This window comes from Canis aureus, chromosome 7 (assembly GCF_053574225.1).
Source record: "Canis aureus isolate CA01 chromosome 7, VMU_Caureus_v.1.0, whole genome shotgun sequence".
NCBI lineage: Eukaryota > Metazoa > Chordata > Mammalia > Carnivora > Canidae > Canis > Canis aureus.
Genome location: NC_135617.1, coordinates 3,495,168 through 3,507,703, shown reverse-complemented (window position 1 = coordinate 3,507,703; position 12,536 = coordinate 3,495,168). Strand labels below are relative to the sequence as shown.

The 12,536-nt window shown below is 39.5% G+C and overlaps 1 long non-coding RNA gene across 1 annotated transcript; it reads left to right on the top strand.

The window, feature by feature from the left end:
- Positions 1-8,039: 8,039 nt before the first annotated feature.
- LOC144316749 (uncharacterized) lies at positions 8,040-10,004 on the top strand. The gene is made up of 3 exons (XR_013382604.1): positions 8,040-8,084; positions 8,253-8,313; positions 9,782-10,004. It is a non-coding gene; the product is annotated as an uncharacterized LOC144316749 (long non-coding RNA).
- The last annotated feature ends 2,532 nt before the right edge of the window (positions 10,005-12,536 follow it).

Sequence of the window (12,536 nt, the reverse complement as noted above, 5' to 3'; positions counted from 1 at the left end):
CACACAAGGGTATTCTTCAGTGTATTAGTGAGGTGGAGGTGGTGGTTATGGATATGGGGTGTCCCCAAGTGTGTGTGGGGGAGGCTTCCTACAACTCTTTGCCTTAAAAACCATTTCACCTTTGTACACACATACACCCAATGTTATCCTGCTCAGCCTTTGGCTTCCAGATTTTTCACCCAGCAATTTGCCCTCTTGGATGAGGTACCAACAGGTCAGATATTGATATAAGGCACAAGGGGCAGACAAGCAAAACTACCACTTCCATTGAAATACCACAGAAGAACAAGATGCTGATACCACTTTCTAGAGGTCTCTGCAGATAATTCTCTTGGACATATCCCTTCCATTGCTTGAAAGATGAATGAAAACCCACTAAATATCCTTCAAGATTGGGGACTCACAGATCTGACAATCCCCTTTTCTTTTCCCAAATTACTGCTTAATTGGATTTAGAAATGTGTGTGTGTGTGCATGTATATGTACACACGTGTGTGCGTGTGTGTGTGTGTGTGTGGTGCGGGTAGGGTATGCAGATTATGAGTGGGGCAGCTCACATCTGAGTTTCCTTTTAAATAAAGTGCTTGATGCTTCTTGTCCCCAGCTGTGAGCCCTAGTCATGGAACACCAGGGGACAGGAAAAGTCCCACTCACGGTCCACCATGTGGATGTATTAGCGAGCTCATGGAGAGGGAAAATGGAAGAAGACGTTTTCAAGTTAGATTGAGTTAGCTCACAACTCAGTCTTAAAACTCATTCAGGTGACTTATACCATAAACAGATGGAAGAATAATGTAATATTTTAAAATTTCAATTTGGGTGACGTCAATGTTAAATTCCGAAAGATAAGGGTTGTGCCCTTCCCCTTGTGTTTTGGTGATGGTGGTATTGAAAGAGAATGATTTCTACCTTGCTTCTGCAGTGGGTCTGGCTCTTCAGTATAACCCTAGTTCTTCAAAACTCATGTGTGTTTCTGTGCAAGTGTGATTATCTTTTTTTTTAATTTTAATGTTTTTTTTTGTGATTATCTTTCAATGTTACCTTTGTAGTTCAGATACACAAATGGCTTATGAAGAACTATTACTGACCCTTAGAATTTGTGTTTCTCAGAGCTATTTCGTACAAGTGCTTGCAGAGTGTAGAGGTGAGGAGGCCGGCAAATTGGTGCTGGCCCTGATGAATCGCTGTGCGTCCTCGTGGGTACAATACCTAGTGGATCAACTAGTTTGATCTCACTCAGAAGCAGAATGAAGCTTGAGGACCTCATGCTGGTTTGCTTATTTGTTTGTGCTTAACCACGTGCTCCAGGTAGCTCCCTAAGATGATTTTCTACTGTTCACTAAAATTAGAATGCCTGAACTTGCTTATTTTCAAATGCAATTTTGAGGTAGGTGGATGGAAAGGACCAGGGCATTGAGATTTCAGGTATAAGGAGCCTGCTCCATGGCAGATCACGTCTTGCGGGATGGTCACACACTCAGATCTTTGCACTTGCTGTCCAGCCTACCGTGTCTCCGGCTGGATCATGATCTGTGGTAAGTCCCTTCACCACTGAGAGACCTCAGGCTGCCTTTTGCACTCATGTCACTCTGAAATCATCGCCTAGTAACTGCCAGGTGTTTTTTTCTTTTTTTTTTTTTTTAAGATTTTATTTATTCATGAGAGACTCAGAGAGAGATAGAGACAGAGACACAGACAGAGGGAGAAGCAGGCTCCCTGCAGAAAGCCCGACGTGGGACTCCAGGATCAGGCCTTGAGCTGAAGGCAGACGCTCAACCACTGAGCCACCCCAGTGTCCCTATTTAACTTTTATTTTAAATGTGGTATCCAGAAACCACTTTGAGGTGGAAGAGTGCTCTAAGAAGAAAAAGCCACTAAGTTATAAAGCTCAAAGCAGATACATCTTATAGAAGCTGAAGAACAAGCGATGGATTATGCTACTTTTTACTTCTTCCTCTGGTTACTTCATGTTCTCTCTCACCTTCCTCCACAACTGATATATTTTTGCATTTAGTGATTATCTCATTTTTCCCATATTCTCAGGTCTGAAATAAATCCAGGTCTGTGCTATGAGATTCCACTATTGTCCATCTCCATTTCTATCTTCCACCAATTATCACTCTTATTAAACATTATTTTGCTTATTCAGTAAGTGAGGGTTGAAGTCTTAGTAATGTATTCTAGTAAGGCAAAGCCACATAGAATCTCTCTCTCTCTCTCTCTTTCTGTCTCTCATGAATAAATATATAAAACTTTTTAAAAAGCCTATAATTCCCATGAGTGTGGAGCTATTTGCTGTTCTTGGTTCAGTTCCCTTTGGATTCCGAACTTGATAAATTAAACAAATTGAATGTAGAAGAACATGGAGCATGAAGAGAACAGAAATATGCCCGTCTGAGGGCAGCTCACCACATTCCTTGTGGCCAAGATGGAACGAAGATGCCCTTCTGCTCAGAAAAATACTGTGTCAAATGGAGAACTCATTAGTAGCCCATTTACAATCTCATCGCTTTATTTTGAAAATGCAAACATTAGTAGCGGCCTCCAGGTGGAAGCTCTCAGTCTTCTCCTCATATCCTCTCAGTCTTCCCTAAACACAAGGGGATGTTAATCTAATTGGCAAAGTTTCAGGGCACGGCACCACACATCTTTGGTGTGTGATGCTTTTTCTGGAAAGGTAGTAGTCTTTTCCTCTCCCCTTCCCCATGTCCCTTCCCCTCCCCCAGCCCCTTCCCCCTTCCCTTTCACCTGCTCTCCTCTCCCTCCCCCTCCTTCCTCCTCCTCTCCTTCCTCTTGCCCCTCCTCCTCTCTCCTTTCACCTCTCACTTCTCTGCTCTCTTCTCATGTAGGAGAAATGGCATGTTCTACATGTGAAATTTCTGAATAGATGGCTGGAGTGATTTTATTTCTCCTTAGTCTTTTCAACATACTCTCCATTTTCTTGTCACTCGTTCTAAGTCCTTTTCAAACATATTTGCCTTATCTGTGCACATTCATAATTACAAACGTTTCTTTTAGGATAAATGACACAACATTTTATATTTATATTGGTCTTAGCCATCAAGGAGAGTCAAGGAGCTTAGTTTTTGAAACACAGTCATAAAAACTGTAAGTAATACTGAGATTATATAAACTTTTTACCTGCCCCCCAAAACATTGATGATTTACATTTAAATGAGTCAATAAAAGCTAGATATCTGATCACATAATTTTCCTTCATTCTCTTTTTTTTGCAACCAAACATTAACATCAGGATTACTTGTGTGCTATTTCTGTGATTCTTCTGCTTATCCTGCAATTGTGCTTCTTTTTAGTTTTCTGGAAACTTTCTTCTACTGCATGATTTCTCAGCATCACTTAAAGTTCTTTTGAGATAAAAACCTATAAATTACTGCTATAACCTGAGATCAAGTTTTCCCAGAGATGGAAATTTAAACTCATTTAATGTAGTTATGTATTTGCTGATAGTCTTCTCATCTGTTTGGATTTCAATTCTTTCTTTCTTCTTTGTGTTCTACCCTTCAGCTTCAAAACCATTCTTTCTCGGGATCCCTGGGTGGCGCAGCGGTTTGGCGCCTGCCTTTGGCCCAGGGCGCGATCCTGGAGACCCGGGATCGAATCCCACGTCGGGCTCCCGGTGCATGGAGCCTGCTTCTCCCTCTGCCTGTGTCTCTGCCTCTCTCTCTCTCTCTCTCTGTGACTATCATGAATAAATAAATAAAATCTTTAAAAAAAAAAAACATTCTTTCTGGAGAAGATAGTGTACAAATTGGAGCAATATTGTGACCAAAGTAGCACGCCAGGCAGATGAGTCTGACATATGTGCCGGGTGGTAGGACATCGGGCTGGGACATGACCTGGAGGAGGTCATGAGGAGGACCATGATGCATGTCTGCATTCATTTTACCACATTTTCAGAGTCTATATTGAAGTACAGAGACGTGTTTGTGATGCATCTTGTAACTGGACACACTGGCCAGCAAAGAACAGATCTGAATTTAATAAACACTTGACTAGTTTTCCTAAAAAAAAGTATGAAGAAAATTAACCAATCAAACTTCCAGGGAAACGTAGATCAGGTGCCAATAAAGCAGTCCTTTAACAAAGATGCTTAAACCAGTCTATCTGAATTGTCAGGTGGTCACTAGAGAAAAGAGAATTGGAAGATCACGAGCTTTAAACCTGGCTTGTGCAGAGGCATTTTTTAAAAAGGATTTTATTTATTTAAGAGAAAGAGAGAGGGAGTGAGAGAGCAAAGGGGGGAGGCAGAGGGAGAGTGAGAAACAGACTCGCCACTGAGCAGGGAGCTATGCTGGGCTCTATACCAGGGCTCGGAAATCATAACCCCAGGACTCCAAGATCATGACTGGAGCTGAAGGTAACCAACTGAACCACCCAGGTGCCCCGCTCAGAGGCACTTTTCATTGTAAGACGTTTCCTAAGGCAGCATCAAACTTTCTTCTCAAGGGTTTGCAGCTGTCTCTGTGTAGATACCATCAGCATTTTTCTAGATTTCTAGATTTGGGTATGAAAAGAAAGTTGTCAAATGCTTGTTTGAGAATGTATTTTTCTTTTTCCTTGTCCAAAGATATTTTTTTCCTCTAGCTGATTAGGTAATTAAAAAGAAATAATATATATATATATATATATATATTTATATATATACACCACTTTCCATTATATATATATATATAATATCACTTTCCATATATATAATACATCACTTTTCATTATATAATGGAAAGTGATTAATACCAAACACTAATCTCTACTAAACCGTTACACTCTTGTTTAGTGACACATACATAATAAAATAAGCTTTTGATTTAGGATGCGGGAACATCATATTGGCAAGCGTGTTCAACACAACTATAAATATTTTGCTTCAGCTTAATGTTATCTTTCCTTCAGTGGACATTGTCCATTTCACTAGATAAGTGACAAAAGGAGAAGTAAACAACTTATTTATTCACTCATTCACTTACCAAATGTTTGCACAGTATACTGAGGGACAAGTAAACAGACAGTTATAATAAATCGTGGTAAGTTATTTAGAAGATTAGCAAATCAGAAAGGCACCTGCACCATGCTTAGACTGTTAAAAGATTTCCTGAAATAAGTGGCACAAAGTGGATTCATTGAGAAGGGGTAGAAGAAAGAAAGGGAAAGAACCGATCTGATGGCACATCACCCTCAGGTCTATTGCAGGGTTTCAAACATTCAAGATCAGATTTGTATTGTATAATTGTCATTTGGTTTGAGAATAGGAAAGGCATTGGGTGATGCTACTAGAAATCAAGAAGGAGAAATTGGGATGGGCCAGGAGGTTCTTTAGGAGTTCATGGAAAAGACGGTCGCCACCTGGAGCAGGACCACGTCTGTGAAAGTGAGTAATTGGACATGAAAGATATTTTGAAGTTAGAGCTACTAGACTTGGCACTTGACTAAGTGGGGGCGCTGAGGAAGTGAAGGGAGTCTCCAAAATGATGTTCTGGTTTCTGGCTTGAGAACATGGGTTACAATCATGTTGTTTGGTTGAGATAGGGAATGTCAGAGGACCAACCGAATACAGTCATTACATAAGACCTCCTCCCTTCCCTTCCCTTCCCTTCCCTTCCCTTCCCTTCCCTTCCCGCCCCTCCCCTCCCTTCCCCTCCCCTCCCCCTCCCTTCCCTTCTCCTTTCCTCCCTTCCCTTCACTTCTCTCCTTTAATTCCCACTCCCTCCTTCTCTCCATCCCTCCCCCAACGTTTAGTTTAAAATTTCCTATCCCTTGAAGTCACTGTCTTCTATGAAGCCCAAAATTATTTTGACAAAGAAAAGTCACTTTAACTCCTATACTTAGAACTAATCTGTGGGTAAAAATAACAACAGCCTATCACCTTGCCAAGTTGTTTCAAATATCTTTAAAAGCTTAATCGAAGGAGACAGAACACTGATGTACTTAAGGAAAATTGCCAAGAGTATTTCTTGACCTTATTTAAGGGTTAGAGATGGAGCTAGGCAAATTATCTCATGCAAAATAAAATAAAAGTAACCAAGGAAGATGTATCCAAGGGAAATTATATGCTGTCATGTAAATATAATTTCTATCGATTTTACCTTGAGTACTTAGAGTTTAAAAAGGAGTTTTTACATCTTGTGTTGGGACTCTGCAAAGGAGAGAAATCCCACTTAAAACATTGTCGACAATGAAAACAACTGAGTTCATTTTCTTTGTTACCCGAGAAAACAGAGTTAAATCTCATCCACTCAGGGACTCAAATGCTGTTATTGGGTCTTCTCATGTCCCCATCTGTCTCACATCTCGGCTCCGGTTCTTATTGAGTATTGGCTCCTTCTCTGCTACTGCAGATGGCCCTCTCCAGGAGGGGACAAGCGGGTGATGGTGGTGGTTAACATTACTTCAGCTAGTGTCCACAGAGCCACGAGAGAGTGCTTTTCTTCCAGTGATCATATGTAAAACTCCAGAAGATTCTAGTTGGTCTGGCTTGGGTCATGGTTGCAACACTTATTTGACAACTGAGGCCAAGAGTGTGGGAAACTGTGGCAGCCCACCAGCATTGCCTGGTAGTTCTGTTAAGCAGTTCTCCAAAAGAAATGAGCACAGGGTGCCTGCTGTTATCCAAGAAACGGGATGCAGAATGGTGGACAGACTAACACAGCACAGGCCCATTACATTTCTAGTGAATGCATTTGCAAATTTGTTCCAATTTTAACTGTAAATTACCAGACCACTTAATCATGTCAATGACAAACCATTGGCATAACTAGACAACTAGAGGAAATCGGCTAGTAAAAAGTTATTTAAATTATTGCACATTATTGAAGAAAATGTTTCAGAAAAACCTTCATGACCTCAGGCTGTGCTTATATTATAAGCTGAGCAAGAGTCATAATAATTGTTGTTGTTTAAGGGTTTGCCGTTGACATTTTTCTTTTCTTTTTTTCTTTTCTTTTCTTTTCTTTTCTTTTCTTTTCTTTTCTTTATTTCTTTTCTTTTCTTTCTTTCTTTTCTTTTCTTTCTTTTCTTTTCTTTTCTTTTTTCTTTTCTTTTCTTTTTCTTTTCTTTTCTGTCTTTTCTTCTTTTGTTAGGAAGCAACTTGATGCTTTAGCTTTAGCTGGACAGATTCTGCTGCCTGTTATCATAGCCTGCAACTGAGTAATCTCCTTACTCTGCTATTTCTCTGCTCATGTGACCTACAGCCATCTTTTCATAACACTTGCTTCAAGAGTGACTGTTATCTATTCTCTCACATTCAGCCAGGACTCGATTGCTGTATCTACTGGTTCTGGGAAGAAAAAAAAATGTTCTTCCTTCTTGGGACCTGAAGTTTTCAATTTGTGTATTAATACCAAAACAAAGATACTAGAAGAACTTAAGGAAGGATATGTCATTTGTATTGTTGCTGTTACTTTTATTTTTTCTTGTGTCAGGTCTCAACAATCCTGGCATTTATAATAGGCATTTATGTGCCAACAAACACAAAAATGAATTGTGCATTATTTATCTTAAATTTCTCTCAAAATAGTAAGGAAACATTTTGTTTTTCTCAATCATTTTCCTGCCACACTCACCCGAGGAATTTTTATTTTCGTACTTGAGGATTCTGTTGATTTCAGAGTAAATCCTTTTAAACAGATATCAAATTTGTTGGTCCACCTTTCACCCACACCAACAAAGCTTGAGAGCTAGGAGGATTCTGAGTGCTCTTCGACAGTAAAAGCTGGGCTATTTTGGAGAAACAATGTCATTGTTAATGCAAAGCTAACTTGGCTACTTGGATGCGCATGCTGGCTTCTGCTTTCTTATTAAGGCTCCACGTTTGTTTCAAGAAAGAAATGAGGCTAACAGGTCATTAAAACCAAATGTTCACATTCTGAGATTCATGGTTCTATTTATAGCTAGACCATCTCTTATTGGATTATTCTGACTTTTCTTAAACCTATTACTTGACAAATGGCTCCTGTGCTTGTCCAATTTGCTAGGCTACTGCACATCGCCTTGACAACTCAAGGGAAGACTCTTTCATCACTATGGAAACAAGTCAATATAAACATCTTCACATTTTATTTATAGACTAGGTAATGTAAAGGGCATCTTGCACACTTGATATGATCTGAAATGAAATATGGTAGTCGCCTCTCGTTTTTAATTAATAGGATTAGTGGTTGACAGTGACATACAGCATTTTCTCATGGTGAGGGAGGTAAAATTGCAATTGTCACCTTACCTGTTACTTTAATTTACAGGTTTTCTTCATCATTCAGGGTTAACATCTAGACCTATGGCAGAAACACCTAACATATGATGGTAACGTGGAAAAGGAACTTATGGGCACTTTCAAGAGAGGTGCCAAATCTCTAAACTACCCACAAACTTCCATAACGATCTTCCATGAGTAATATTTTCTAAATTGGAATAGGGAGTGAGTAATTCACCCACTTCCAGATTTCACTGTGTAACAGAAAGAACGCTGGACACTAATCAGTTAAAAGATGTTGGGAAAGCCAATCATTTTATTTTAGCTTTTCCATCTATAAAATGGGTATAATAATATTTACCTACTGGATCACTGGGAGAATTACAAGTAGCCCAGTGTCTCCTTATAATAGAAGATCAACAAATGAGAGGTTTATCATCATTATGTGTGAATTTTTAAATGCCTAAATAATTAACAATCCTCTTTACTTATGCAGCTCTCATTTGCCATATTGATAATTTTTTTAGCCATCTCATTAAGTTTACTGATTTGGGAGAGATAGAAGGGAAATGTGTCCATATTCCACTTCTCATTTTAAAAATTTCAAATGTAAAGTCTAATAGGATCCAATTAATAAAAGAACAAATAATATCTTTTGAACAATCATTTGTTACTTATTTATATGCTGGTTTTAAATTACAGAATCTAGCATATAATTTTCCCACTCCTAGTAAGGAAGGCTCACTTCCGTTTGTTTCTGAAAAATAATATTCATCACAATTGTCATGTCAATTTGTGCCCTGTGAGTTTGGGACTTAGCTTTCTGGTGTGTGTGTGTGTGTGTGTTCTTAAATATGGCATCAATAGCTCCTGCAGTTGAACTAGTTTTGAATAAAAGGTCTCTTTCTCTTTTAACATAAAGGAGACCAAAAACAGCATCTCTTGACTATCAGAAGCATATACTAAGCTATACTATTATTGTAGGAAGTTTGATGGTAGCCATTCCACAAAGCCAATTTCTAGCTTAGTTTTCACTTTAAATGAAAAGTTTCCCTCGGTTTTAATTTAGTTTTAAAGTTTTTTTTTGTTAAAAGTTGAGTTCCTAAGTTTATGTACCTTTGGATACAGAAGTACACTTTTCTTGTTCTTCTTATGTTTTCCCAGAATAAATATTTCTATAGTATTCTAATGGTAAATGTGACAATACATACATTTATACATACATGCTTAAGTCTTTGTCCTTTGTTTTTAGAAATATGCTTATCCAACAGCCAAATTACAAAAAAAAAAAAAAAAGCAAAAAATCCTGCTACCCAATAGAAGTGGGTTTTTTTAAAGAAGCATTTCTTTTTATGTTCTTCTGTTCTATTTTATTTAGTAAGATTAAAAATTAAATAATTGAAAATTGGGGAATGTCTCCACTAACACGTAAAGAATGTAAACTCTGTCTCAGGACAAAAATTGTGGGGAGGGAAGCCTGATGTCATTTGGTGAGCCCTTAAGGTTTTTGTGGGTTCCATTTCTATGCATTTGTATGGAATTATTCATCAAGTAACAGTTTCTCCTTAATTCCCCCAGCATACAAAAAGAAGAATTAAGCTTAGAAAATGCAGATGTGGGACATCTGGCTGGCTCAATTGGAAGAACATGGGACTCTTGATCTCGGGGACTCGTGACTGGTTGTGAAAGGTCATGAATTTGAACCCCACACTGGGTGTAGAGATAACGAAAAAAATAAGTAAATACATTTTAAAAATACAAATGCAAAGGGATTATTTCCTTTCTGCCTCATCTTGGTGCAAAGTGCTAAAAAGCAAAGTTTGATTTCCTAGAATTCAACTGTTTTTTTTTTTTTTTTGAATTCAACTGTTTTAACAAAAGAATTTAGTTAAAAATAAATGGAAGAAAAAGTATCATGTTACGAATAAAGAAAACCAGAAAGTCTGCCAGAAATATTCACCTTTCTACATTTACCTTTTTCTACTAAGGAAATGCACATCAAATTGAGAAACACTGACACATGCGGTTGAGTAGCAGGCAATGCAAGCGGCCTGAAGCAAAACTAACACACACACACACACACACACACACACACACATCGGTCATATTGCTATTTCATTAATACTACCTACAGTCTCAGACTTGTACTCACATTCAACAAATTCTTGTGGATAGATGCATCACACAGAATGGCCTTGTGTGTCTTCCAGTAAAGCTTATTTGCAAATTATTTCAACAAGCAGACTTTTTTAGCCATGTGAACAGCAGAGCATTAAGAATTTATTCTAAAGTTAAGACAACAAGTCCTAGTCTGGTTTTGAGAACTTAGCTAGCTTACATATTGTGGTGGATTCTGCTACTTGTCCACAGTTCTCCTTCCTCCTCTGCCCTTCGTAGGGTTCCCCATGCACACAGCGTATTTCTTTCTCCACCGGCTTTCGGCTTGTCTTACAACTCACTCCAACAAATGGAAGTTGAAAAATTGATGCTGTGCTTTCTAAGCATGGCCCTGTAAGGCAGCGTGTTCTGCTCCCCTTTCTCCCACTTCTGACATGACATCATCACGTCATTGGTGGGGGGCGACTCTTTCATGAAGTCCTAGAATGAAAAGGCACATGGAGCCCCCCTTGTACCCAACCCACAGCCGACAGCAGACTCACTGCAGCCGATCCCCAGATGTATGAATGGGAAATAAATGTTTGTTATTTTAAGCCTGAAAGTTTGGGCTTGTTATATGCAAACATAACAGGAAGAGATTACTAATACAGGACTCCATGAATTAAAATCAGAATAGAATTTCAATGGAGATGCCATTATCGAGTATATATGTAGTTCACCCAGGAGTGGGAATAAGACCTCAGCCGCAAGATCGGAGCACTGAGGGTAGTGGAGCTCCTGCCAAAGGGGCAATTACAGGTGCTGGCTGTCACCCTTGCAAGGGCCAGCCTACAGCATGAGACTGGAGGGCCTACACTCAAAAGGCCTAGGGCCTTGAACAGATTATTAGGACCAGAGTTCTATCAGGGCATAAGAAACAAGGAAGCAGAGACTACGAGTGGAGTGGAAGACTATAGGAAACTTAGCAGCAAGACTAAGGTTTGATGAGGGCCTACGTGGTTGAGCTGTTTCTCCTTTAAATTTCTCCTTTTCTGGTGAAGCTTGGTCAGCGATCCCAGCTACTAGAATAGGGTGGATCAGGACACAAGGCAGGGCCTGACAGCAGAAGCCAAGGGCTCTTCAACATGAGTTAGCCTTAAATAAGCTGACAAAATCCAAAAGGATCGTTTCAAGATGGGGCTCAAGAGAGCTGTAAACCTACAGGACCAGTGAGAAACCCAATAGGAACTTAAGGTGAAATGAATATGCTCTCAGCTTCTCAAGACAGGATAAGATAGGACGGGGTCTCTCCACTGTGTTTCAGAATTGCTGTATTGGGATGCGCTCACCAAACAGAAACTTTCCTTAAGGAACTATCTTGAAAATTCACTTTCCTTCCACAAAGATGACATTTGGATTTAAGGACTTTCAGGCGGGACTGCACTTTCTCCAGTGGCAGCGTGACTCCTCTCCTGGGATGGACAGGCCATTCTCCCGCTCCCGGATTGTGTCAATTCTTTTCCCATCCCTGTACCATAAGCTTGAGAGCCTTCAGATTCTTTTTGACCCAAGCCTTCTTACTTTCCAAAACCATTCCTTTTTTTTTTTTTTTAAGATTGTATTTATTTATTTGACAGAGATAGAGGGAGAGAGAGCAGGGAAAGCAGCAGAGGGAGCAGCAGAGGGAGAGGGAGAAGCAGACTCCCCACGGAGCAGGGAGCCCATGCTGGCTCCATCCCAGGACCCTGGGGTCATGACCTGAGTTGAAGTCAGACACTCACCGGACTGAGCCACCAAACCCATTTCAAACCTCTTTCTGCTGCAACAAAATCAGTCTTACTCAGTATGAATAACCCTTAGCTAGCTTCCCATCTTCCTTTTCATCTTTCTTCTCATGCTACCCTTGTGGTCTGGGCCCATCCTTACTCTATTTGAGCATCTGTTTCTCTGCTAATATGCGTATCACTTGAAATTTTAAATGAGATGTTAAAAAAAGAAATATTCTGAGACAATACCAATGTGTTTTCATTTTGCTTATTCTTGGAAAACAATGTGTATGCTTTCTTCTGCGCTCTTCCCATTGCCTGCGTCTTCTACACTTTCCTTTTCCTGTGTAGGTCTTAGGCTTCTTCAAAATGTAGCCTGATCAAAAAAACAAAAACAAAAACAAAACGAAACCCAAAACATAGCCTGAGTTCCATGTCAGCTGATCATTTCTTTCACACCATCCCAATTT